Raw genomic sequence first — 27,732 nt, 5'->3', positions numbered from 1 at the left:
GAAATCTGTTCATCTGTTCATTTCTAGGGAAGTGTTTATATACTGAGACAGTTATTTGTCTTCCTGCCCACAATATTAAAGAACATAAATTAATAAAAATGCAATTTGCCATCAGATGTGGCCAGAGAGTGAAAGCAAAGCCCTACTCTATAAATGTTTTCAAAATTTAAGAGTCTGGTGTGCTTTTGTTTCAGTATTCACTGAGGTCACAGATCCCCAAAGGAAAGGAGTCTCTTCATTTCCAATTCATGAAATCTGAAAATGCAGCTGAAAATACTTGCTTAGAAATTGTATTGATTGGAGAGAATCTTCTTGCTTTCAAATCTTATGATCATCCAATTAAGTGTGAGAGCTGTGTTCACTGTTACGACAAGCCCTGTTGCCTGCTCATGCTGTGCTGCCTGCATATGTGTATAAAAAGAGAAAGATAATTTCTATCCTGCTCATTTTCTAAAGACTAAGATCAGCTAAAAACAGCTGTTATGCTGAGAAAATAAGGGAAAAACAGGCTGATAGACACCCTGTGAGATGTTTAATTGTGCATACATATATAGGCACCTAAAGTACATAAGCCTGAATAAAATCAAGGGTTTAAAAGTAGTTCAAGCTTGTGGACTTAAAAATTTTGGTGGAACATACACTTAGGGGCCTAAACCTTTATGAAAATCTGGTCCAAGACCAGGTTTCCAACAGAATAAAAGTTGTGTCACCCATATCACATCAAGCATCTTATTCACGGGACTATCAAGCATAATATTTTCTTAAAGGGTATTTGTCATAGGCAAAAGGGAAAAATAAATTCTTGCTACAATGCAAATCCTCACTGATCACTTTCCTGAGTCAGAAAATCTAAAAGCATCAATTCAGAAAACTTGGCTACATTCATGTGAGTTTTCCTAGCTCTCAGAAGCTTGGGATCAGAAATACTCTAGTAGGTTTCCACCTCTCATCTTCCTTGTCCCTGTCCCTAATCTGCCAGCAGAGGGACAGGGATAACACATCTGAGCAACCAGCCCTTCTGGCAGCATGGTGTAGAGGTGGAATCAACTGAGTTTAACACACATCTCTCTATTTTATTTCCCCTGTTTATAGAGTGAGGCAGCTGAGTTTGCAGGTGTCCCCCTTGCAGGCCAGCATATGGCTGGGAGATAAGCAGAAAGTCCCTGCTGGACTTTTGTTCCAGCATAACTGACCTTCAAAGGATAGGGAATCTCATCATATGGAATGAACAAGTCAGGCTGAGGAATGTATCACCTGGGCAAAATTGCCTTGGGGGCTGCCTGTCTTCCTGTCTTTTCATTCTTTGTGCTCATAAATCAAATGCAGACTTCTACACTTTTCTCTGAATAACATATTAGGACTGGTTTTAAAGCATATTAAGCATTTCTATTCATGAGGGGGTTGAAATTTGGTCAGTGTAAATTATGAAATCTCAAAGGATATTATTTCCTCTCTTAACTTATTCCTTTATCTCTGAGCAGATTTCATGGCACAGTTCTTTTCAGAGTTCTTTAATTTACATTCCACGAGAAGAATGCATCCTTCCATTTAGTGCATCCTCTAGTTTCAGCATACCTTGAAAAGCCCAGTCCATCCAAGAACACAATTTACTTCTCACCATGATAAAGTATTTTTTTATTTAAGTGCAATTTAAATTTCTGTCTCCTTCTGGAGTCACCAGGTTAACTTTATCTGAAAAAATTGTGAGCTTGCAATGAAGTATTAGCAGCTATCCTGTAGTTAATATAAATTCATCAATTCAGGAACTGACAGGAATGCTTCTCTTCCAATATCATTTTTATTTCCTCTTTTTTTTAATATTTATTTTTTAAAAATTTGTTAATTCAGAATCTCATATCTGAATAATCCCTGGTGCACAGGATGCTAATTCGAAAATACCACAACTTGAACTTTTTTTTGCCCATTTATTGGTTGACTTGTTGCATAACAAGAAAACTGATAAGTTTAATTACTTTTATGAAAATGAAAAGGAACTATTATAATTTTCCTAAAGTGTTAATAGTAGTGCCACTTTAAACTAAACTAAATCATGCCACAGGCTAAGTGACATGCTTGGTAGGGAGCATATCAAGCAATGGAAGAGAATTCATATTTATTAGGACAACATTAGCATTTTACATACAGAGATTGATTATCCCACCCTCATTTGTTTGTTTCTCACCTGCCATGTAATTGTCCTTTAGGCTCTTGTATAATTCCCTATTTCTCAACAGTAATAATAATTATTTGATTCAATGATAGATTATGTAGTCTGTATGTAATCAAGAGCTGGTAGCAAATAAGTTCAAATTTAAAAACTTTAAAAAATGTTTTCATGGTAAATTGAAAATCATATAGATTAAATGTAATGGGTCACATCCCTTTGGACAGAGAGAGGGATTTTTGTTTGTGTTCTGAGTCTATAAGGAATTCACTATCATTCATATCATGCACATTTTATGGATGAATTATTAACTGAGCTTCTCCTTTGTTAATACCAGAAATTTCTTTTGCCTTCATTAACAGTGCTGTCCAGGTGCAATTTAGGAAGCAATTTTGCCTAGGGTATGCTCCCACAGAAATGTAACTTACTTGTGTGATTCAATTAATTGGCTTAAGGGTTACCTTTGACGTCACACCAGTAGAAGTTAGAGGGAAATTCACCCCAGAGACTTCACTGGGAACATCATCTGTCACCAAAACCTCCACTGCCCCTCCACAGCAGATCAAGGGAAGGGGGAATCAAAAGCATCATATTGCATCCTAAAATAAATCTGAAGGCCATTTTGAATTTGGGTAATGGGTAGCAGTTGGGCTTTTAACCATCTCTGAACATTTTTAATGGCACGACTATTCTCAGTTGCCTCATGACTTAACTGAGTGCTCTGGGAACTTAAGGTTGAAAGATACAGATGCAGCCCTTGTCTTCTTGTTATATTTGAAGTAAGTGATCTAGTTAAGCTTTGGGCATATCCCCATCAGGTCAGCTGGAATTATTGATTTTGACCAAAGTCACAATAGTTTATATAGCTGAAGCCAAGAGTTAGACATTAGATAGAAAGAGATGGGTAAGATCTTTTCTCCTTCGCTTCCCTGAGTTTTTTTTTAACATTCCAAAACCAAAGCAAAAGCATCTACCCCTTCCATCGCTAAGAGGACTGTAAAAGTTAATTTTTGTATTTAGATAATGGTTCTAACTTGTAGAGAGGTACACAAGGATTCCTCTTGACTAAGTTCAAGGTGAGTGATATCTGAAGGATTAGGTGAAAATGAGCTGTCTGAACAAAAAAAATTCTGTAGTATTCTGACTGGCTTCTAGCTGCAGCTGCAGAGAGCTGTAGGCCTCTGGCAATTCCTAATTGTTGCAGGTAGTTCAGATGCTCTGGGGTGTCTCAAGGGTCACCCCATGCCTGCATTTAGGTGACTGACACCCCAGGTGCCTACATTCAGAGCACTTATCTAATCTCCCCTCCTAATCGAAGGAGATCAAATCAAAATCAAATCATAAAGTCTAGAAAATGAGTCCCCCCCATCATTACCTTCTGCAAAAGGTCAGAAATAGGCTACACAAGCAGGTTTAGCCATCCATACTGGAAGCACTGAAAGCTCCCACTCTTCCAGCCTGGAATGCTGCTGCCTGCAAGTATAGCAAAAACAGCCTCTGGTGGTACAGTTCATTTCAAGAGTGAAGGAGCTGATGCAGGTTCACTCTGATGAGTGCTTAGAAAAATGACACTTCAGGCTTTGAAATAAAACTCAGGAAATAAGGGTTTAGGTACTGGCTTTGTCACACTTCCCATGAAACCTCTTGTACGGAATAGGGGATTATTCATACGTGAAACTTTAGAGTCAAAAGTGTCAAGAAATAATTTTACAGATAAAGTGGTGTGCTGGTTTTTGAACACAGTCCTTTTTCTGCTGAGGCCCATGAGGAACAGCTGCCATTAACCATAAATGAAACAGGGGAAAGGACAAAGTAGAAATATGTTGCAATTTGAACTAACACGGTTTGTGGTCCCAGACTTAGTAAGTTGGTGTGGTCTCTCCATTCCAGCAGTAGGATCAAAAAAAGGTCTTAAGATAAGGTGAAGGAGTACAGTAGCCTCCTCTTTATCTTCTTTGTTGATTAGATATAATTATTAGTTGTCTGATTTGATTTAAACACCATAGTTCCTGTCTCCAGGCAGAAATGGGAACCAATAAAATTCTGAGGTCACTTTTGAGCTTATTGTCTGTGTGCCAGGGTGTTTCATGGCTGTATTTTCACTTGCCTTTCATACTAGAAATATTTGGGTAATTCAGTCTCCTTGGGATGCCGTCTTGTCCAACTTACAACCACACACACTTGGGTCTGAAAGGATGACTTGAAATTTCCTTATATATGAAAACTAAAAATGGGCTGCTGCAGCACATAAAGCACTTGTTTACTTACAAAATACCTAAATGTTATATATCCTTTGAAAGTCTATTTAGCCTTGGGGCCAGATCTAGGAAAATATTTACCTGCTTGCATTCCCTCTGAGAAAAATAGAAATCAGGGATGCAAATACTTTGATGTATCCATTGCTCTGTTTGATCCATTAGTTTATATAAAAGAGCCTTTTTTTTAGTTCTCCCACCTTTTGTGTTCCTTACAGGGAAGCCTGAAAAGCTATGTTTTCAGGCAGTCCAAGGGGATTTGAACAACAACCATTCCAGCTTGAGTTTAAAGTACAAGACCTTGAAGACAAGCCCCAAAATTCTAGGTCAAATTGGATTGTCTTGGGACAGACAAGGAAGGAAAGAGGACACCAAGGTCCAAGACATCTAATCAGGCACTGAAATAAGGTGGCATATGAAAATTCAGCAGCTGCTCTGGGGGGGCTATGTTTTCTGTTCAGTTCTCAGAGTAAAGAAGGTGACCCTGAAGAAATTAGAAATACTACATGGAATCCAAGAATGGTTTGGGCTGGAAGGGGCCTTAAAGATCCTTTGATTCCAAACCTCGGCCATGGGCAGTGACACCTTTCACAAACCCAGGTTCCTCAGAGCCCCATCCAGCCTGGCCTTGAACACTTCCAGGCATGGAACCACAGCTTCTCTGGGCAGTCCTGAACACAGCATAAATGAGCCCATTTCTAGACAGAGGGGCAGATCTGCCTGCCTGCCTTTACAGGTCACACCACACAGGAAACACTGATAAAGTAACCCCAAATTTGTGAGCAGCCCCACAGCATGAGCCCAGGTGCTTGGAGAAGAGATGGGATCCATCCCTCCTAATCCTGCAGGACAGACAATTTCACCTGATCTGGTTGCCTGAGGCTGCCTTTGGAAGCAGTGGACAGGAAAATGTCCACTGTGAGAAGCCTCTTCACCTATTCCTTAGGTAGAAATAGAAAAGGAGATTCAGGTGAGTAGCTCACAAATACACCTCTGTTATAAATATCTGTCTTTAATCAGATGAATCCCGACTATTCTCACAGTGTCCTCAAACAGAAGCTCAAAACCCAGGGGCACAAGGGAAATCAGGCTTTGCACCTCTCAGTGGTGTGGGAGCTGCCATCTCTCTGTCTGCAGGATTTGCAGGTGCAGAGTGAACATGCCACAAGCTCCCTGTGGCATCCACCAGGTGTAAAAAGCCCTGGAGAAATGGATTTGTGAAAGGTCACAGGCAAAGCAGATTTGGATCAGGCTTCACAGCTAAGGCAGGAAATGTTTAGCAAGCAGATAATTATTTCATTGGTGCTTCCCCAGGAGGTGGAGGCTGGCTTATTCCATGCTGTGCAGCAGCAGGTTCCAGACACATCCAAAATGAGGTGCAGTGAGATGAGATTTTATGAACACCAGAGGAATTTGCATTAGATAACATTTGTATATCTTCAAAGCCTTAATATCTGCTTGTAAATCCATCCCCAAATCCCCAAAACACACAAAATTAATTTCATTTGAATAAGTCAAGGCCTTCAAAACTTAAATACTTAGAAGTCTTCTGTACTAAAATAACAGTCTGCCCAGACCAGTGATGCAGTCACCATCCCTGGAGGCACTTAAAAGATGTGTAGATGTGGCATTTGGGGACATGGATTAGTGGAGGATGTAGCATTGCTGGGTTGATGGTTGGACTCTATGATCTTAGAGGTCTTTTCCAACCAAATTAATTCTATGATTCTATGGAGTGGTAAATTTTATCACAAAGTCATACTGTTTTACCATGTTTTTCCCATGGTAGCAACTTCCACATTACAAACAGGCAGTATGAAACTGGAAGGATTTGTGTATGAGAGCATGTGTAAATAAACATAAATTGGGTAAAATGGGGTCCTGTTGGATCTCCCTTTATCTATGTTTGAGAAAAGTATAATTCTGGGGGCAGAGAAATAAGTGAATTGCTTATTGAATAGAAAGTCACTTATTTTTGAGATTACTTCAGTTCTATTTTGCTGTGTTTGTTGTATAAGGAGCATCTCAGAGGTTTATGGTACTGATGTCTGAGGGAAACTTATTAGGAAACAGTGCACGTGAAAGGCCACAAAGTTCATTTTCCATGCAGTCACCTGCAATCTACCCCACTCATCTTTTATCACAGATTTGTATTTAACATAATTATTTGACAGTTTTAGCACTGTAAGAAATAACATAATTTATTCACAAAAATACATTTTTGCTGAGAGAATGGCTGTTAGCAACATCAAAATTTGAACATGAATGTGTCAGTCAGAGCAAAAACATATCCAAAAATATTTTCTGCTATTTCTCTAATGCTAATAAGACAAAAAAAAATGAAATTTCTATGCTTAGCTTTTATTTCCCATTTCACTGTTATTTCTCATACTTGCTATAGGAATATCTACAGTCACATGGAAATAGATTTTAGATTTTATGAATCTTAAACACCCTTTCTTTTTTTTATCTCCTTTTTTTCTAATTAGACTTATAAGTATACAATTCAACTTTACAGTGCAGACTTTTCAACTTCCAGCTGGCACAAAAGGATTAAATACATGGGACCATCTAGGATGCCGCTCTATAAATCAAGGTGATCCTGGCGTGTCCACTCCTGCAGTCCTCTGCTGCCCTGAGGCAAAAAGCAGTAGGGATTTTCTTTATTCTTTCCTAATCCTCTCAGTTTCAGTGACTGACAGCACTGCAGAGGAACCTTTCCATGGCTGTGCTGTGGGAGCTGCAGGGCTGGGAACCAGGGGGCTGCTGAGGTGACACGAAGGGAGGATGGGCACTGCCACAGAGACCCCTCTGACCCCATCCCCAGGTGCACTTAGGGCTCAGACAGACAGACAGACATCCTCAGTTACAGCATCCACAGAGGTGTTCATCTGCCCAAATGTCTGGGGTGCAACCAAGACTCATTTCACAATCAGCAGAGGGAGACAGGCAGTTTAAGGATGTGAGTCATCTAACACCCTACATTTAAAAAGAGTTGGCAAAAATGGGTAGGATCAATTACACATCTTAAATTAAAACAAAGAGAAAAAAACATTGTTGCTTCTCTCCATTGAGTTTAGGTCAATGATCCAAAAGTAGCCAATCTACTTTACTCATTTATGTCACAGGTATTTCACACTCTTGAGGTCTTTTTTTTCTGTGCCACAACTCACAGCTGATGTGTCAACTGGTTTTTTCATTCTGTCTCAGTTGCTTGGATCATAATCTACAGCAAGTCACATCTTTCCTCTGCCTGTCTCATCTGCTTCATCAGTAGCAGGTGTTTACCTAGACTAGCAAATTCAGAAAGTTAAAGTTATTCTGACAGCCACCCTCTGAGAGCAAGGTTGTCTTAAGTACTTAGCAATATGTGGTTACATGTTAGATACAAGTGGCTGGTGCTTGTAATAAATCTGCCAGGCCTTTTGCAAGCTCTTGGTGCCAGTTTTCTTCTTTCTCTTGTTGAACTATGTCATCAAGTCCCACTGAGTTCAAGCCAGAGGGAAGTGGGGAAGTGTCCTTCCTTTGAAGATGTCCTCAAGCCTTTTCACTCTTTAGTATGCAGAGGTTTCCTTCGGGTCTGCCTAGACTGAAGTAGAGAAAGTTAGTTGTAAGCTGTGAAACCACCTAAGCCAACTTCATCTTTCTACTGTAGTGCAAAAAAAGACATATATTGATCAGTCAGGTGTAATAGACATTTCACTTCCCATTCTCCTGTTTTGCTCCCATAAAAGCAATTCAGGAAATATGAAACAGAGAGAGAAGAAAAAAAGAGGGGTTTTACTGCTAGGGTAATATCTCTGACTCTTTTAATGCTTAGAAGTACGACCAGAAAAGCAAGGAAGTCAGAAATGAAATTGCCAATCCAAAAAAATGAGAGTTCTTTTGAACAGTGTCAGCAAAGTATTTCCCATTTACTTCTCTGCAAGACTCTCAGCAGCAAGCTTTGACAGCCGGGTAAGAATTGATGAAGTAAACCCGTGTTGCTGGACTGATGGAAGAGGTACCTGCAAAAGTGCTTTGATATTCCACTAAAATGAACTTATGAGTCCTGGCATCTCCCCCACACTTATACAAGTCACTTCAGATACCATCCAACAGCCACAAGTACCCATGTCTTCACAAACTGTTGGGAAGTTCGTTCTCTGTATAGCTCATTTACATTATTCCCTCTTCTGCAGTCAATTGCCTGGTGGTCTTAGAGACAGGAGTTAAGCAATTGCTTTATGATCTATAAAAGCTTTGGTGTCAAACATTAAACAGGAAGGAGTTTTGAGGTGAAATGTGCAAAAAAAAAAGCACAACTATCAGATAGAAAATTTCTTAACTTTACCGTCTAAGAAGAAAGCTGCCAGAGTTGGAGGGGCAATAAATAGCCCAGGTATAGAAGAAGCACTGAAGGATGTTAAGGCTGTAAGAGAAAACACAAATTATTTTTTTGCATCAGTGTTCACCATAGCCTTTCTTTAGAGGTGATCTGTCTCAAATCTAGCTGTCAAGAGCAAGAATCTATAAAAAAATGTGATAAAATGAACAATAAAAAACTTAGAGTCCCAGGTGATAAAGGGATTCAGATATGAAACTGCTGATCTGTGATCTGTAGCCTCTTTCTTAATCCAGCCTTGTTACCAGAGGAGTAGAATAAGTCAACTGTTGTTTAATAGTATTTTGGGGGTGATCTGGAAAAAAAGAGATGAATAAGTCAGTCTGTCATACCAGAAAATTTCTAAGAAAACTAGTGAGGAATGGCCTTTAGAAATGTGTGGAAAAATCAATTGGGAATAGGTTCTTGATGTGGGAAAAGCTGTGCTGCACATGACTGCAGGAGCACTTTGGATCCTATAAGATACAGGTGACTTGTATTTGGATCTTTGCAACATTTCTGACAAATATCCTCATAAAAGGGTCTCAAGGAAACTTAGTAAAGATAAGAGCAGGTACAAGCTGCAGGTACAAGCTGCCTGAAAATGAGGAAGCAAAGGGAAGGGAATCATACTCAATTTTCATTATGAAGGAATTAACCCCTCAGCGAGTTTCCCAGTTGTCTGGGACTAATATTGATTAACATAGTCTGGAAAGATCTGGAAAATGGTTGACTAATGAGACACGAAACTGTTACTTATATAGAGAGATACTCAGAATAGTAAAAAGCCAGGCTAGCAACTACAAGGCACAAAATGATCTCACAATATTGACTGACTGGACAATAAAATGGCAGATGAAAATCACTGTCAGTGAACGTCAAAAACTGCAGATGAGGCAAAAAATAACTCTAGCCCTGTATGTGATACAATGGACTCCAAAATAACTACTATTCCTTATGATAGTTTGTCTGAAAAGGCCAAGTCAGCTTTCCTTTGTCAAAATGACAAAGAAAATGTTAGAACTTTTTAGGAAGGAAGAGGGGGAAAAAAAGAGAAATCCAATATCATTATTATAGGAATGTAATAATAGGTATTTCTCCCACACCTGAAGGGCTCCAAGTGGTGGGGTGCTGATCTCACAAAAAGGGACTGTGAAGTTGAAAAAGAATAGAGAAGGGCAAAAATGTGGACAGAAGAAAATCATGAGAAAGGAAATCTGAAAAGCCTGGAATTTTTCATCTTTTATGCAGGGGAAGGGTATGGAAAATGTCTAAAACCTTGAATAGACTGAAGAGAATGAGGAAGGAAAAAGTACTTGTGGTTTCCCAGAAACAGTAGAACAGGGTTCTTGCTGAGGCAGGCTTAACATTTAAAAAAATGGAAGTGCTTTTCACACACTGACTATTTTTGTGAGGGAAATCCCCACAGCAGGGTTTTGTAAAAGCAAATAGAATAATGGGATCAAAAGAAGATTAAAGTCCCTAAAGCACAGGTTGCTGGAAGCCATAAGTGGTATATCAAGAGAAAAATGTTCTATTTTGTCCAGTCCCCAAGTTTTTCTAAGTACATGCTACTGACCAGGATTAGACAGAAAATACTCTCCTTGATGGAGATTTGGTGTGATCACAAAACCCTGTTCTTAGGAAGCTGTTTGTGTTCCATGGCCAGGATCTGATAACTGTCACCACATGTGGTGCTCCTTCTACACCATAACAGAGCTACCAGGCCAAAATCCATCTAGAATCTTTTCTTTTCTTTTCTTTTTCCTTTCCTTTCCTTTCCTTTCCTTTCCTTTCCTTTCCTTTCCTTTCCTTTCCTTTCCTTTCCTTTCCTTTCCTTTCCTTTCCTTTCCTTTCCTTTCCTTTCCTTTCCTTTCCTTTCCTTTCCTTTCCTTTCCTTTCCTTTCCTTTCCTTTCCTTTCCTTTCCTTTCCTTTCCTTTCCTTTCCTTTCCTTTCCTTTCCTTTCCTTTCCTTTCCTTTCCTTTCCTTTCCTTTCCTTTCCTTTCCTTTCCTTTCCTTTCCTTTCCTTTCCTTTCCTTTCCTTTCCTTTCCTTTCCTTTCCTTTCCTTTCCTTTCCTTTCCTTTCCTTCTTTTCTCCAGGATTAATACCAAGCAATAGTCTAATTACTGAGCATTTCCCATGATGAAGCTCAGCTTACAACAGTTTACACCCTTGCCAAAATGGTTGTTGAGATGGACTTTTCCATGTTGATTCTCTGCCTCTCTCCATAATTTCATCCAAAAAGATCTAGTCACTTATGAGAATCAGTCCAAGAAAACCATGATGTTCTCCTAGTCAAACTCTAGGACCACATAAAAATGAAAAGCTGAGAGCACAAACTTAGTATAAGGTGAGCAACAGCTATTTCTTCAAGGTATCATGTAAACTATTCTGAAAGTGTAGAGCTCCTAAATTTAAAAAATCAGGTATTAAGAAGTCATTAATATTTTCAGGTTTTAATGCATATTTCTCATCTGGGAAACAGAAAACCAACATACCAGCCCACACCTCGAGAGTGGAGTAAAAACTATACGAAACAAAGTTTCAAAACACTTGAATATTATTTTCTGACAAGAAATGGGCCATTCTCCCTGTAAGGCAGAGGAAGATGAGTGCACAGTATGTGTAAAAGTATGTACAAAGTGCAAGGCAGAGTCACTGGGCAGTGCAGGGAAACAAAACCCTGTTTCCTTAGGGTGCTGAATGTGTCAGGATTTTCTGAAAGAGAAAAAAAAGACGGTGTCAAACCAATTAAAGAGTGTATCCACATGCATGAGGGAGCTGAATTAAGATTCCACTATCACTGTTAGTTCTCATTGCTTTGCAATTTCAAGTTATTCTCCTAACCACATTTACTGGTGTGCAATTTAAATAGAACAAGCTGAGGAAAAACATACAGATCTCACATTTTGCCTGTATTTCTAATCTTTTCTTAAATTAGAGAGGACAACTGCATTCTGGAGGGGAAATAAAAAAAAAATTAAAAAAAAAGAGTCATTCAATAAAAGGCTTTTAAACAGCTCAAGTGCTATTTTTGTTACCATCTGCTCAATTATATTTTATGCTACTAGCAGTTTTCCAAGGCCAGGTATGTGTTTCCTGTTGGAAAATGGTTTGTCTTTGTTAAGGGAAGGTCAAGATTCTTAGCTGTGACTGATTTGGATTTCTTGCTTTTTTTTGTTCCAGTCTCACTTCTAGGAACTTCATTCCTTTTATTTCAGCTTTCTAATTCTGGGCTCACTGTTCCTTCCAGGGGTGCTAGTAAAATTAAATGGTTGGAAAACAGAAAAAAAAACCAAACAACAACATAATAAAAACCAAAATGCCGCTAACAAAAATCTAAGCCAAGATAAAATCTAGAATATCTTTCAGCTGAAAAATACAATAAACTTCCTGTTTATAAATTTATCCATTCATTTTTAACTAGTGGCAAAGCAGAATCTCAGCAGGACATTTTGAAAGTAGTATATCCAGATGGATTCTCAGTGTGAAAGAATTCTGAAATAAACTCACTGACATAATAAAAACAGGGTTTCCAGGCTTGCAAAGCAGTGGTGTAGGGACTGTGAGTAAATTTATTTCACAGGAAGCCCATATCTTGTGCTAATGGGGAAATGTAGATCGCTTACGTTGCTCTGTATGTGGTAGGTCATAGATATGATGGGATTATAAAGGAAATGGATCTGTGTGCCACATCCCCTGACAGCACTGTGCTACATTTCTTGGCCCGTGCCCTAATTCAGAGTCACAAGTAATCCCAACTATGAGCCAGTCAATGCTTTAAGTGGTTCACAGCTCAACTATGTCACATCACCCCCGGGGCAAGGCAAACCTGTCAGTAATTCCTAAGCACCTTAAACAAAATATGTAAATGCAGTAATTCCTACAGAGAAGAGCTATGGGTGAAGGGAAAGTGTTTCACAGAGAAGAAACATTTGCAGATTTTCAGGGGGGAGGAAGAAGTAATTTGAAGAAGCCAGACTGCTAGCAGCTCAGATATTAATAAAGAGAAAAATAATGCACAGAAACATAAAGGTGATTTAAGTCAAAAGCAAATTATGTAGGAAATTCTGGTATTATCTACCCAGTTATTTGCATGGTAAGAGAAAGAGATAACAGTCAGTATTTTGAGGAATGGGGTCATCTGTTCATATTACTTTAAATATGGCAGAGATTGGAATGTGCTACTGTGACATGCCCTGTCCCCTGCACCTCCTGGGAAAGGCTAGAGCCTCCTCTTAGAAGACAAAAAAACACCTCCTATATCAGAGACATGGAAGGATGGAGTGAGAAGATGCAGAAGGGTGGTGGACCTTGGACCCACAGTCATGAGCTGGCAGAGATGTAAAGTGTCCTGCACGTATCAGGCAGATCCTGTGTTATGTTCATCCCTGCACCTGCACAGACTGCAGCAGGACTTTGGCTAGGGAGGGGTGTGGAGTGGAGTGTGTACACTTGTATATCTTGCAGGGACCTGGAGGGACCCTTGCTGCTCATGTATTTTTATGAAGGAGCCCCATTTGGATGACATCTGGATGTCACGTGTGTCTCCAGCAGTATGCTGGGAAACCTGATTTCTGAGAAGGAAGCAGAGGTGGAAAGAGGGCAGCTGGTTCCCACAGTGAAGCCAGACCTTTTCGCCTCTTGTAGCTGATGAAGATGAACAACAGCTGCTGGTTGTTTTCCATGGAAAGAGGTTCCTTTGTGGAGAAGGGGCAAGGAGACCTTGGGGTTAGTTAACTGGAGACATGGCTAATAGGAATGAGCAGACAGCCAGCTCTCTAAAGAGCAAGAGAGAAGAAGGTGAAAAAGGCAGAGGGACACTGAAGGAAATGGGAAAATTTGCTTGAGAAAAGGTGAGGAGAAGAACCAGGTAAAGACATTGGTGGTCATGGGAGATGGAGACAGAAGGGAGGATGCTGCTACATGTGCACAGACAGTGTGGAATGCAGTCTTTCTTCCATGTGCCAGACCACACCACATGAAACACAGGTTTTTATTATGTTGAGCTTTATAGTCAGAGTTGCCACTGTCCTTGGGCATGAGAAAGGCTCAGAATGCCCCAAAAAAGCCTGGGTATGTTATGGCATGTTGGTACTAGGCCAGTATCCCTTCAGCCTTCAGCTAAGACATCACAGGACATCTGACAGGGAATAACAATGTCACTGAAGGCCCAAGGGATGCAACATGGAACAGCACTGAATGAACATGAGGACTTTCTGCACCATGTGTATTGACCAAAAATCTCTTCAAAGCCACTTAACAATGAGAAAGGAAGACATTCATTCCATTTTGATGATGAACTTCATGATGAAGACCATCAGTGCTGTTTGTAAAGAGAAAAGGAAGAGTCTATTTTTGTTATACTTCCTATGCCCTGCCCAGCTGAGGAAGTAGAGGGGCTTTGTTGGGCACTGGTGTCCAGCCAGCAACCACAGCAGTGCATAATTTTCCACAGCAATCCATGAGGTCCTGGAGTATGACAGAGCAACAGCCCTTACACTCTTCATCACTGTGGATCTTGCCTAGGGATTACCATACTCCCCTGAAAGCTGAGTGCCACTGGACTGTTCCTTTGGAGTATGTCCATGTCCCTCACAATTGGCAGGTAGGGAAGAGTCAGAGACTGTGGTGTTTTGTAGATCCCTGCATCAATCATTATGACTTTTTTGCCTTTCTGTCTCAGGAGGCAGAGACTGACATGGCCATAGTGCTGTGGGCACACATCTAGATCCCTGTGACTGCTACCATCCAAACAGGGCTTTGTACCCTGAGACTGGCAGACTCCCAGGAGAATGATATCATCTCTAGGTGCTTCTGAAGTGTGCCCCAAGCCACAGAGGTAGGCCAGAATTGGCCCTGGGGTGATGACCACGACTGTTCGCTCAGGCAGAGCCGCAGAACGGGGTCCTGCCCGCTCACACGTCACTTCCACACAGGCAGCAGATGCAGAGCTGTTGGAAACCAGATGTCAGGGAGCACTTTGCTAGAAACAAACCTCACTTATCTATGGCCCTATTCCTGCCCATTTCTGTAAGGTCCCCAGGAAAGGAGGAAAGACCATAAGCCTCATGAATTATTCAGGTAGGCCGGGCCCAATCTATAGATCACTCACTGGCTGTACAAGCACATTTGCAATTTTTTTAAAGCTTTGCTTTAGCCTTTAATCAGCAAATAACTTGAGTGTGTCCCAAAATAGATGCTCAAAACAAGTTGGGGAACCCTACAAATTGTTTTGCTGGAACAGTATCTTCCTGTCAAATATAAAATTGGAAAGTCCCCATGCATACGGTCTGGAAGCTCATGTTAAAATTCTGTGTAAGGAAAAGACACACATCTGTTTATTTGTGGTGATAAGCCTGTTAATCACATTAATGAATTTTATAAAAATAAATTCTTCATCTCATTAAAGCTTTTTAAGAGCTCAAGTTGGTGTTATGTGAGATCTCAATTTGAAAGGAATTGATCTTTTAACTAGATATAACTAATATTTCACTAATATATAATTCACAAAGGCAAAATATTCTTATTTCAGAAAATTTAATGCTGCTTTACCATCTTTGTTTCACAGGCAGAAAATAAATAAATACATTTCATATTAAAACCCCTTATTTGGATCCAGGTCATAGACACTGAGGGCTGTTGATTGTTTTCTCCAAGCTGTCCCCTGGCAGAAGTTACACAGCCTGATTTCTGAGTCTAACCATGGGTGTATCTACAATTAAGTGTAGCAAGAGGTGCTCAATTTAGCCTGAAATGAATGATTTGCCAGTAGCATCCAAACAAAGCTTAGCCCAGAGCTTCACTGAGATCTGTGCATTGCCCTACACTGTTCCACTGTGTGTAACCTGTAAGCCTGAACATCTGGCTGGCTGACAGCACATGCTCAGCACACAGCTGCATCTCCAGAACCCCTATGTGACTGCACCATGTGCTGTCCCAAAAGAGAACTGAGGCACAGTTGTTTTCCCTACAAAAATAAACAGTTTTCCAGAGTCATAAACTGAAATGAGGTCTCCAGAATTCTGCTTCAGAAAGACAGGGGTAGGTTGTCTTATGGCTAAAATGAGATCCTGTTGTGCCAGGAGAACTGGCTGAGGAAGAAACCTGGAAGAAAGTGGGAATGAAACCCTCGTGCCTTTGCCTGTGTTTTGTTTGACTGTTCAGGTTTATTTTCCTGTTTCTCAGTAGCCATGAATCATGTGTAAATGCAAGCAGTAGCAGTGTCAGGGACTGATATCAGACGTTGCACAGCAGCAAGGCATGGAAAGGGAGTAAACCATCAGTACCACTGATGTTTTTTGAAGCACAGAACTAATGACTGGGTCATTTCCCCAGCTCTAAGTGACCTTCTATAAATCAGACAACAAATCTCAGCCAGATTCTGCTTGGTGCCTGTGGTGGCCAATTTCATACACAGTGGGTTTTACATCCTACCCAACGAAAAAGTTACTTTCACGCTCATTTTGAGGCATGATTGCTATGTACAAAACAATGCAGAATCAGATCCTTCTTTTCACCAGTCTTTCCTGGCAATCAGCCTGCAGGACTGTGAAAAAATTGTGATCTGAACCTATTTGTCAAATTGTGCTATGATTCGAAAGACATGAGACTCATTTCCTATTCATTCCAGCTTACCCTTATATTACAGCAAGGTCTCATGTACATTTTGATCCAATCTAAACTAGGGTAAACCTGAGAAAAACTGCTGTCTTTCATTTTGCTCCCTGTTTAACTTTGGTCCTAACTGAAACAGTTTAACATGCTTTAATTTAACATTAAATGTCCTTGGCTTCCAAGAAAGGAAAAACTCATAGAATTAGCCAAGTAGCTCAAATGTAATGGTAGATCACAAAAGTAAACAGATGTTAAATAACTAAACATAAAATACTACAAAGCAGAAGCAGATTATTTTATTTCCTTTTACTTTGCCTTAAGTCCTTACTGGAACCGTGGCTGCTGAAACAATAGTGGCCCCATGTGAGCTGCTGGATTGCAGCTCCTGACTGCAGTGTCTCTTTCCTTGCTCTAACTGAGCACTGGTGGGGAGCTGCCTGGGGTTAAGAGGAAAGGTGGAGGGAAACATTCAGGGAGAAATGGACAACGGGCTTCCCCCTGCTAAAGAATGAGAAACTCACAGTGTCCCAGCTGGAGCTGTATGGAAAGGGAGGTACTGGGATTTTACAGACATCCTCTCCATACTACACCCAACCAGCAGGAAGCAGCTGCTCACTGTCCCCCATAGCAGAGAATAAGCAATGAAGCCACATATAACACCAGCAATGCCCCATGCAGCACGGCTTAAACTCACCCTCTCTGAAGTCAGTGCATCCATCCTCACTGACTCTCACAGTACACTCACCTCACCGGGTTTAATTCTTTCTTTAGGACCACAACCTTCTGTTACAACACTCCAGCTGATGTAAACCTATGGTTCTGAAATATATACAAGCCAAAAAGTAGCTTTCGTTTTCCCTTTGCATCCAGCTTTCCTGCACCCTGAGGTGATCTTTTCTCAGTAACTATTTTTCTTCTCTCTTCCCATATAGGAGTTAGAATATAGAGAGATAATATAAAGACTATGGATAATACATATACATGTATCTGTATATAAAAATGCATATATATATATATATATTTGTGTGCATATATTAGCATATTTTTTCTGTCTATCCATCCATCCACCCATACATACATACAAACAAACATAGACAAATACACTCTTTTTCTAGGAGATGTAGAGCAGAAGCAAATTGATCAAGCCAGCTGGAAGCAAGAAGGCAGGAGGACGGTGATACAACGCCCTGAACTGCCTCGGCTCTCCCGGCTGCTCTGTGCTCACCCTGCCCGCTCCCGGCTTTTTGAGGATGCGACAAGTCGCAGTGCCGGGGCGCAGCATCCTCGGAGGAGCGTGAGTGTTCCCCCCGCCCCGGCCCCGTCCAATCAGGTTGCTGGGGGAGGGATGCTCGGGGCAGGGATGCAGGGTTGCCAGGCGACAGCAGCGTCCCCGTGTCCCGTCCCCGCCACCCCCCTGTCCTCCCCCCGGGAGCGGGCTGCGCTCTGCCCGCGCTGCCGGCGCAGTTAAACAGCCGCGGGGAGCCCCGCAGCATGGGGCTCGCCTCCTTCCCAGGGCTTCTGCCACAGCCCCGCTCCCGGCCGTGCCAGGAGCGATAGGCAGCTCCAGAGTGAGAGCCAGGAGCGCAGTCAATGAATAAATGGTAGGGATAAGGCTCAGCCGGCCCCTCCGCGCAGCGCCGAGCGCCGGGGGAGGCGGTCTGCGAACGCCAGCCAGCTCCCACTCCCTGTCTTTGCAACTCTAGGTCGCCTCCTAATTTAAAGCTTTGCACCAATCCCCTTTGCCCGGAAAGGAGAGGAAATCTAGAAAGATGCCAGGCTGCGAAAAGGGACCCCAATTGACAGCGCCGGTCCCAGGCGCTGCCTGGCTAAGCAGAGCCAAAGTTGGTGAGAGGAACGGGAAGCGGGTGCTCCAGAGAGGGGAAAGGAAGGGGATCATCGCTTGGTGATCACAACCTCTCCGTCCCGTTGTCCCCTTCTTCTTCTTCCCTCACAGCTTACCTCTGACCACTTAGGAGGCCTTGATGAGTTTCCATCGGGATCCGATCCAAGGTGGGGGGGAGAAAGGGTGATTGTTCCCAGAGGAAGCAGCTCACACAAGTTTGGGGGGTGAGACTCCCCGTGGATGTTTAACGAGCACATCGGGAGGCCCGCGATGCCCGGGGGCAGCTGGAGACCCTCACCAGGACCTATCCTCCTCGCACGGTAAGAAGCTGGGCTCTGCTATCCCGCGTCCTGGTCCCTGCATCCCGCATCCCTGTCTCTGCATCCTGCGTCTCGAGTTCGCGCATCCCGGTCCTCACATCCGCGGATCCCGCATGTCAATCCTCTCATCCCACTCCCTGCATCCCACACCCTGCAGCCCGGATCCCTGCATCCCGGGTCGCTGCAGCCCACCCCCGCCCCATTCTGCCCTCTGGACCAGACGCAGCCGCTGCCCCGGGGCTTGCGGGTTGTGCAGCCAGGAAAAAGTTTAGAGCGGCGAATTGCGAAGGTTTCCTGACGGGATTCGGGGGCAGGAGAAAAGGGGAAGCGGGGAGCAAGAGGAGATCGATGGCTTTTACACTTGCAGAGGAAGGGTAGGGTTCAGGGACACCCCTGTAGTCGACAGCTGGGGGGTGGGCAGTGTGTAGAAAGGAGCTGACAGATGTTGCCCAGAGGTTCCTTCTCCTACAGGCTTTGGGGGTGAAGGGGTGAGATCTTCAGCTTGCCATTTTATGCCTTTCCTTAACTTGGGGTGGAAAGTGCCAAACCAGCATCTGGGAATGCTGAGTGCCCAGCTCATCTCCCCGGATCTGCTGCTGGGAGAGAGGGGGAGGGAGGTGGGGAACCTTAAAGAAATTGGAAGTGCTTTGCTCCTCTGGGAATATCTCCCCTTCAGGGACCTGGCTGGCTAAAGGATCCTAACCCTGGATTATTTCAAAAAGGAAGGAGAGATTAGGAGGGATAATACAGCCATTGTAACTCTTCCACATTATCTATCTATCTATCTATCTATCTATCTATCTATCTATCTATCTATCCTCTATCTATATTTATAGATATCTATCTATATCTGCCCACACATCTGTGTGTCCATGTGAGTACACAGCCAGCTGTGTAGGTGTGTGTGCTTCTGGAGCTGTCTGTGCCTGTGGATGTGCCTTGTCCAAACCCCTGAGTCTCTGGGTGTGCAGGTCTCTATCTGTGCTTATGTGTTTGCTTGGATGCACATGGATGTTTTAAATGTACAGATTCATAGGAATGTGTTTTTTTATTCCCAGACAGTGTTTCTCTAACCCTCTGTAGAGCTACAGAGGTGTGGGTACGTACCTTCCATCTGTGTGTGTGCCAGGCACAAGTATCTGCTGGGACACACTTGTGGGTGTGAGAAAGTGTATCTCTGTGCCAGTGTATAGGTAGGATGGAGGGAGGAGAGCTGGATTTTGGGGGCTTTATGCATTGAAACAGTGTTTCAATGGATCATTTTATGAACACATCCCTGTATTTCTGCAATCTTGATAAAACTCAAGCAATTCATGAAAACCTAGGCAGGCATCTTACCAACACTGCATTGAACTGAACTAAGGATTTGCTGGTAGTTTGTGAGTTCTTTGGCTCCTTCTCAGCTTATGCCACCTGCTGAAGATTACTTTAGTTTTTTGGGGTTTTTTGGCTGGTTGGTTTGTTGTTTTTTTTTTTAATTAGTTAATCAGCTTTAAAGAACACTCAATTGGAAGACTGTGAAACAGAACAGCCTGGGATACAGACTGGTACCTATTTCAGCTTGTATAATTATATGTTTCATGTTGATTAAATATTCATTAAAACAATTTGAAAATCACACAACCCACCTGATCAAATACATATTTTAGGAAAATTATGTTTTTAATTTTCTTGAAATGCACCTAAATAATGATGAACTCTTCTGTTGTTATTTATGTTGATAAATGTATTATAAGAAAAGGTAAATTCACCAGTTATACTGTGAAAAAATGCACATTAAGCTAATTTTATTCACAAGATAATATAAAAATTGTAATGTTCATGCTTTGAGTGAAACCAGTAACAATTCATGCAAACACTTCTTAATGAACTGATTATTTGAAGAGCAATGCAAGTTGATTTTCCCCTACTATAATATTTCATACTTTAATTTCTGTGAGTTTTTTCTTGTTTGTTTGTTTGTGAGGGGTCTGTTTCAATAATAATGTTGTCCACTACTCTCAGTATCTCTAGAGCCCTCCATTATATATAAAACATAAAACACACTCCAAAATAGAAAACATATTAGTTGCTTTACTGCTCTGTAACTTAAAGACAAGTAAAAAGGCATTGGTATCAAATACATTAAAACTAGACTTTCATCCTGGAGCCAAGATGCTTTTCTAGTCACTGTTGATGTTTGCCTGGGTTACTTGTGTTGATGACCTACTTATAAGCTTTACCAAATAAAGGAATAAAGTTTTTTTAGGCAAATGTTGACACCTTGTCTAGAAGTAAGGTTCTAATTTTATCATTGAAAGACTGGATCTAAAGCAAGATGCAGGAGTAAAGTATCTTTCTGGATTCACATAATGTTTTTACAGTTAAACAAATGTGACAAAGCAAAGTACTAAATCAGACTGGAAAGCCAAAATAAAAGAAATACATTGCAAACAATGCTATCATTCAGTTCAGTGGTCTGTGTTACATAAGTGGAGCTGAATTTGGAAATGAAGGCAGTGTAGGGACATGTAGTGGCATTAAAGAAAGAACAATTTGGATGTTTTGTGTGAGCACAGCTCGCCCATGGCAGTGTCCTACAGAACATAAATTGTGCTGTGGCTTGCAGAGTTCTAAACAAATACTATGACATGAAGGACCTGATTCTAATGTTGCTTATGCTGGGGTCAAATTGCAATTTTACCTTTAAAGCCAGTGGGCTAAATTCTCTGTTTGCCTACAAGAATTCAGGTGGGTCACATGAGGTGTGCACCCACCAAAAGTGTGGTTTAGCAGTGCAATTTGAAAATCCAGTCTCGAGATTTCACAGGGTGTGAGATCCTGTCTACGAGGCTGTTAAATTTGCCAACAGCATTCTACTGAAGGGACTTCATTCCCTGATTAGTTTTTGAAAGCTGTCTCCAAACTCCTATTAAATTTTATGAGGACTGTTGCACCTTGCTTGCTCCAACTTGTACTATAGTTATTGATCAGTTAGTATGAGTTTTTGTCACTGGAAAAGTCACTCTCAGGATGTCACACAACACCAGCAAGATGTTTGATGCTCTCCAGGACCAGACAGCATTACTGTCTATGTGGGAATTGTATAGCTATGGCAAGCTACATAAGCTCTTGTGAAGATGGTGTAATATTGACTGTGGGGCATATTTCTGCTTATTGGTATAAAACTGAGAGCTGGTTTAAAGCTTAATCAAGAATTTAATCCAGGTCAGAGAGTTAAAGAGAAGATTGTCCTCTTGGCCTCCCCTAGTGTGGAGAATAAGTCTGTGCTTTAATCCCTTAGTGGGTAACATTTGCAGTGGAGGGGTATCCACAGCCAAAAAACCAGGGTGACCAGAGGGAGAATCAGACACCCTGTCCCTGGAGACAACCCTGAATGTTCAAAGTAAAACCTCAGTGGACCTGAGGTCCAAAGGTGGCAGGAAAGGACAGCAGTATCCTTCAGTGGTACCATCCTCCTAAGTCTCTGCCTGTGACTGTTTCTTGCTATGGATTTAGCAAGGCAACTTTCACTCTGATAACCAAGCCCTAAACTGGCAGAAAAAAAACCAAACCCTTTCTTTTTGGAAAAATGGAAAGAAATAAACATATTTCATTTTATGAAAATAAAGATTGACTGAAAATCCTGAGTTTAACTTAGCAGTAGGAGTAAAATGACAAAAAAAAAAAAAATCCTCCAAGGCACAATGATGCTTGGGAATAGTGTCAATGCAATTGTCAGTACTGCCACTGGGACAAAACCACAGTGCATTCTTAGGAGTGCTTTAACTTTTGCAGATTAGTGCAATTTTTTCAGGTCTCTTTCTTCAGGTAAGCCCAGAATGCCCTGTGTGATCTCAATGGACTTGCTTAAGGCTATTGCCTTAAGAGGTTTTAGACATTTATTTCAGGGATGTGCAGATTTTCAAAAATACCGCAAGAAATATACAGTCTTGTTTCCAGATGCCTTTTGAGAGTAACACAACAAATTTTCATGGGGGGCAAATCACTGTGAACTTATCAAAATCAAAAAGAAGTCACAAGAGCTACAGCAAATTACTTTTTAAAAAAATAGACTGAAGAACTATATTGCTTTTATCTGATATTGGTCCTCTTAAATATAAAATGATGTAATTGGAACAGTTATCATGCTCATTTTCATAGCTTTGCTGAGATTATGGGAGTGTTCTTGCACTACATGCATGTACTGCTTGTGTAGGACCATACAGGATCCTCATGTAAATCAACAGGCTTTCCCAAAAATGTAGGAATCAAGTTATTAGCTTTTCCAAACCGTCTAAGACCCAACATATCCACATGGAAAAGCATGGCCTTAATCCCAGTTACTGAGGCAGCCTTCCTTCAGAACACTCCAAAGTCTGGCAATGACTAAATTGCCACTAATTGCCACTAATTGACACTAAAGTGCCAATGACCCCACCTCCAGTGCATTCCCAGTGCATCCAAAGGGATACAGCATGATCACCAAGTACATGAACTAGATGGAATGTGCATCAAAAAAGGTGTGCAGAGAGGGAATCAACAATAAACTTTTCATAGATGAATTGGGAACTTGGACCTCTGGTGGATGCTCTCAGACCTTGAAATTCTCCATTAGAAAAGTGAATAGAGAAGGGAAAAAAAGTTGTGAAAACAAAAAATGATTGAGGAAAATATCTCTGTGCAAAACAAAATGGGAAAAATAAAGATAAGAAAATTGCTTGATAGGAAAGGAAAAAAGAGTATCAGTAGAGATACTCAAATGACTATTCAAGCTGGAAGAAAAGTAAATTAAAAGATAAGCCAGTTGTGGGAAGAAGAGATTTTAAGGCAGATGAAGGTGGTGAAGTCAATGGAGACATTGTCATATTCCAGAGGAAAATCAAGCAAGTCTACACAAGAGAGAATTAAGTCAAAAGCTAAGTGGGTGACCACAGAGTCAGAAAATTCATAGGACAGAACTGTATTAGGATAAATAATGGGATAATTGGTTTTTCATGTGAAGAAGGATGAACATGTTAGTTTAGAGTACCCTTTAAGGAACAGGGTACCTGAAAGAAGGGTTGCTGAACAAGGGAGGTAGAGTATGCCAGTGAAAACAAAAATGCTCTTGAGAAAATGAGAAGTGCTTGAGGAGAGAACAAAAGGAAGAATAAAATAAGGAAGCAAAATGAAAGGAGTGGGACTGGCATGACATCAGAGGAAAAGCACTGACAAAGGCTGGAAGAAGGGATTGACAAAAAAAAAAAAAATGGAAAGAAAAGAGTATCAAAGGGTGTGGGAGGTAGAAAAAAGTCACCTCCCTCTGATACAGAGGAGGAGCTGGGGTCTGGGCTTGCCAGGAGGAAAGAGCTGAAGGGAACCTGAAAACAGAGAAAAATCTTTGTCTAGAACATGACATGCTGGTGGAAGACAGAGAAAAGAGCAAATGTGCAGAATGTAGAGACTGGCAGCACCCTCAGCAGAGAAATACAGTAGAACTTACACATTCACTTCCACTCCCTTGAAAATCTCCACTAACGAGCCCACACACAAACCAGGGACAATTTTTGTGTTACCTAAATGCTGCATCTGGAGAGGGGACACACAACTACATAACTGCATGATCTGGGGCTCTGCAAAGCCTCAGCCTCTGTGGGTTGTGGTGGCTGGTCCTCCAAAGGACACTGCTGAGCTGACAGGGACCTGGGCTCTGTGCAGGAGGATGCTGCAGGCAGTTCACCGAGTCTGGGACTCAGCAGCAGTGGGATTCTTCTCTGGAATGAGCTCTGTGGAGAAGCTGGCTAAGTGGGCAACAGAGGGCTGCCTGGTTATACTGGGAGATTCTAAACCTCTTCCAGCAAAATTAATGTGTCAGATGCCAAATCCAACACTAAAGGGACATTAATGTCTTGCAACAGGCTTTGAACACCGTGTGGTCAAACCGGTGCTGAGGTGCAGGATGGGACACCGTTTGAAAAGGGTTTGAAAATCTTACAAAGTATTGTTTCACACCTAAATTCCTAACATTTGTCCCTAAATATGTTCCTAAATTTTTTCAGCCCTAAAAGTTCCTGAGTATTGATTCATCAGCAGTGTGACTCCCTGTTCCTCCTCCCTGGTGAGGAAAGGAGCCCTGTGGGAAGCTGAGGGTTCTCTGAGAGGCTCCTAGACCAGTATTGACCTTGTTGACCTTGAACAGTTAAAAGTACATCTCACCATATCAGGATGGTGTCTATCTTCCGTAATGTGCCTGTGATTAGGTCTCCTTATATCCCAAACTGTCCCCAGCTTGTATGTGCCAGGCCTCCACGATGGGACACCTGCAGATGTGCTTGAGGGAGCACCTCTACTTGTGTGTTCTGTAAGAGATTTTTGGCTGAGGTATTTTTGGATCCAGTACATATGCCTAGCAATTTCTGTATTGCTTTATAATCATTATGTATTGTTATTACTAATTTAATTCACATTGGTTGCATCATCTAGTGCAGAAATTATCAAGAAAGCATAAGAAGACAGGTTCTGCTAGTGTTTAAAAATACTACATTTGTAATGCTTAGCAGAAATTGGCTGCCCTACTGTTAGACTCGCGTAGCAAGAAATGTGATAAAAATCAAGAAGCAAATTTTGGGGAAGTTTGCAGAACTCACAGAATGATTAATTTTCCCCCTTTATTTATGTGTATTTTCATGACAAGAGAAAGCATATAAATAGACAAAAGTAAGGAGGGAAAAAAAAGATAAAAATATTGTGCAGTAACACATGCAGGGTTCAGTGCTGATGTATTAAGAGTATGCATGGATCAGCTCACGTGGCTAAGAAATGACAAAAAATTATGTTTCTCTGCAAGATCATTTAAAAATTGATATTTTTATGCAAAAATATAATTGGTCTTGCCATGACAAATCAATTTTCAATAAGAAGCTTCCTTATAATTTTTGATGAAATTATGTGTGTATGTTGTTGATTGTTGAGTGTCACCAATCAGGAATATGACTGTGAACTCCTTTTCTTTTTAGCACAGATTTTTGATGGCACTTTTACAAATCTTTAGTCAGTCATAAAGACATCTTTACTGTATGTCAATGGAAACTGCATTTGGTTCTGTTGTAAAATTTCCAGATGTTTCTCTAATACCACAGATTAAATGTCTTGATTTTACCCTGTAAGAGATGTATTTTACCAGCATTTACCTCTGCCTTGCAAAAAACAGGGGAGAAAAACACCCACATGGGGCATCAATGCAGTAATATTGGATTAAACCTTGGCAAAATTGTGTGAAAAGGGCAGTTTACAACACCTAGTAGATGTTACAGTGCATTATTTGCATAGACTATTAGGTTTCTTGTCTTCCTTATTATGAAATACTTGTCCATAAAATAATATTTTACTAGAAAATTTGCAAAGTTTGTAGGAATCTTCTTAGATATTTTCCAAACACTGTAACACACTACAGTGTACTTGTTAAATCTATCTTGCAAGCGTTTCATTGTATTCCCTTGGGATCTCTTAACTGTGCTGCTCATTTTGTTCCTTGCAGCCACCCTGCCTTTAGAGGAGCCCTGACCACACCAGAGATCAGCAGACAGTGCATTCTATTAAAGAGGTGCAAGCTCATCCTACACTGGCTGGTGATGAGGTTGAGCTGTCAGGCAAGTCTTGGCTCTCAGAAGTTGAGGAAAAGGCAAGAAGTTGTGTGGGGATGGTAAACCAACACTCAAGTCTGTTTTATCCAAATACTCCTAAAACATACAGTTCGAGCTTCTTTATCACATCATTATTACAAAATACATTTACCTCAAAAGAAATAAATAAATAAATAAATAAAAGGGGCATTTACTTCATAACCAAGAGAAGAAATAAGCTGTCTACCTCAGGTATTAAAAGCAGAACAAAACCCACTGCTGTTCCAACAAAAGCAACATGCAGCCCATGTCTTTTTCATCCATTCACTTGTCATTGTAGCTGTCGTAAGGTGCATCTACATATGGCCAATCCCACAGCTGATTCATTAAGATGATTTTATGGGTGAAAAGGGAACATGACTTAATGAAGTCTCTCCAGGAATACAAATAAAATCAGATAACTTTCAGAGAATAATAACTTTCCTTTCTGAAGTGGACTTTAAATCTCTAAGAAGAGAATTGCTTTGCTTAAAGCAATCTTTCGTTCTTCACTCAGAAGTGATCTCCAATTAATTGTGCAGTTTAGCTGAACTTTGCTTTCCTTGGTATCCTAGGAGAAAAGCTCTGACAGACTGGGAATTTTAACTTGTTTGTAATGTAAACTCAGTATACTGGTGGTGCTTTTTCAACACTCCAGAAACTGCTTGGGAGGAAAAAGAAATAAATAAAATGGCTTTGATCCTCTGAGCAAACAAAGAGGGGAGAAGGAGGTTAAAAGAACCATCATTTGTTAAAGGCAGAGAAGGAAAATGTGGGAAAGGTGTTTCTATTTTAACAGTTTCAGAGACTGAAAGACTCTTAGAAATATCAGACACTTCAACAGCATTAGAGGCTTCTCATGAATAAGGTTTGATGCTTTATTTTTATTGTGTCATTGACATTTTTGAGATTTCTAAGGATTATGAAATTCTCAATAATATCAGTCATCTAAACAAGATTTTTTTCCCAGGAGCAGATATGCAGTACAAAGCTTAGTGATTAATACTAATACCTTGAGTATAGAGCTCAGACAAACATATTCCTAGTGGCATTATTCAGTATGAAGAAAGCACAAGCTTAGTCTGGAAGTAGCACCAGGTCCTGGGAGCTGAGATTTAATTTCTGTATCAGGTTTTGGCCAAAGGGTGGATTGTAAATTGAAGCTTGCAGTAGAAAGGAGGGGTGACCTGCTGGCTGCTGATCTCTGGGAGATGCTTCTACTCCCTAAAATGTAGGTATTTTGGCCAGTAGGTAAGATGAAGTCAGGTCTTAGATTACTTCTACTTCTCTGCCTGTCTATTCCACATTCTTTTAAAGAAGGAAGCAGACAAATAGTTCCATTTAGACCTAACTACCTTAAATCAACGTCCAGGGAGCAGCTGCAGAGTAATAGGGTTTCTTAGTCCCTGTGATTTCCTGGCGAGGGCACAAGGTTCCAATTAGAACTTATCCTGAGAAAGTGCAGTGTCCATTAGTGTAGAAATGGATGGAAATAAGCCCTTTTTATGTAAGATTCTTCATTTTCAAAGATTGTACACAACGTTCC

General features: G+C 41.1%; 1 protein-coding gene and 1 long non-coding RNA gene across 6 annotated transcripts in view; one reads left to right on the top strand and one right to left on the bottom strand.

The window, feature by feature from the left end:
* Positions 1-6,593: 6,593 nt before the first annotated feature.
* LOC111923095 (uncharacterized) lies at positions 6,594-18,440 on the bottom strand. Its single transcript, XR_002860918.2, has 3 exons — positions 18,361-18,440; positions 17,147-17,220; positions 6,594-8,008 (listed from the first exon to the last, which is right to left on the bottom strand). It is a non-coding gene; the product is annotated as an uncharacterized LOC111923095 (long non-coding RNA).
* Positions 18,010-27,732, top strand: part of GRM3 (glutamate metabotropic receptor 3) — a 101,438-nt gene continuing 91,715 nt past the window's right edge. For all 5 annotated transcript variants that reach the window (XM_023918703.2, XM_023918704.2, XM_086886599.1 and 2 more), the window contains exon 1: positions 18,010-18,564. The gene's annotated coding sequence lies outside the window, so the exon portion shown is untranslated. The remainder of the gene's footprint in view (positions 18,565-27,732) is intronic.

This window comes from Cyanistes caeruleus, chromosome 4, assembly GCF_971803275.1.
Source record: "Cyanistes caeruleus chromosome 4, bCyaCae1.hap1.1, whole genome shotgun sequence".
Classification (NCBI taxonomy): Eukaryota; Metazoa; Chordata; class Aves; order Passeriformes; family Paridae; genus Cyanistes; species Cyanistes caeruleus.
The sequence above is the reverse complement of the archived record's forward strand: the minus strand, read 5'-3'. Positions and strand labels throughout refer to the sequence as shown.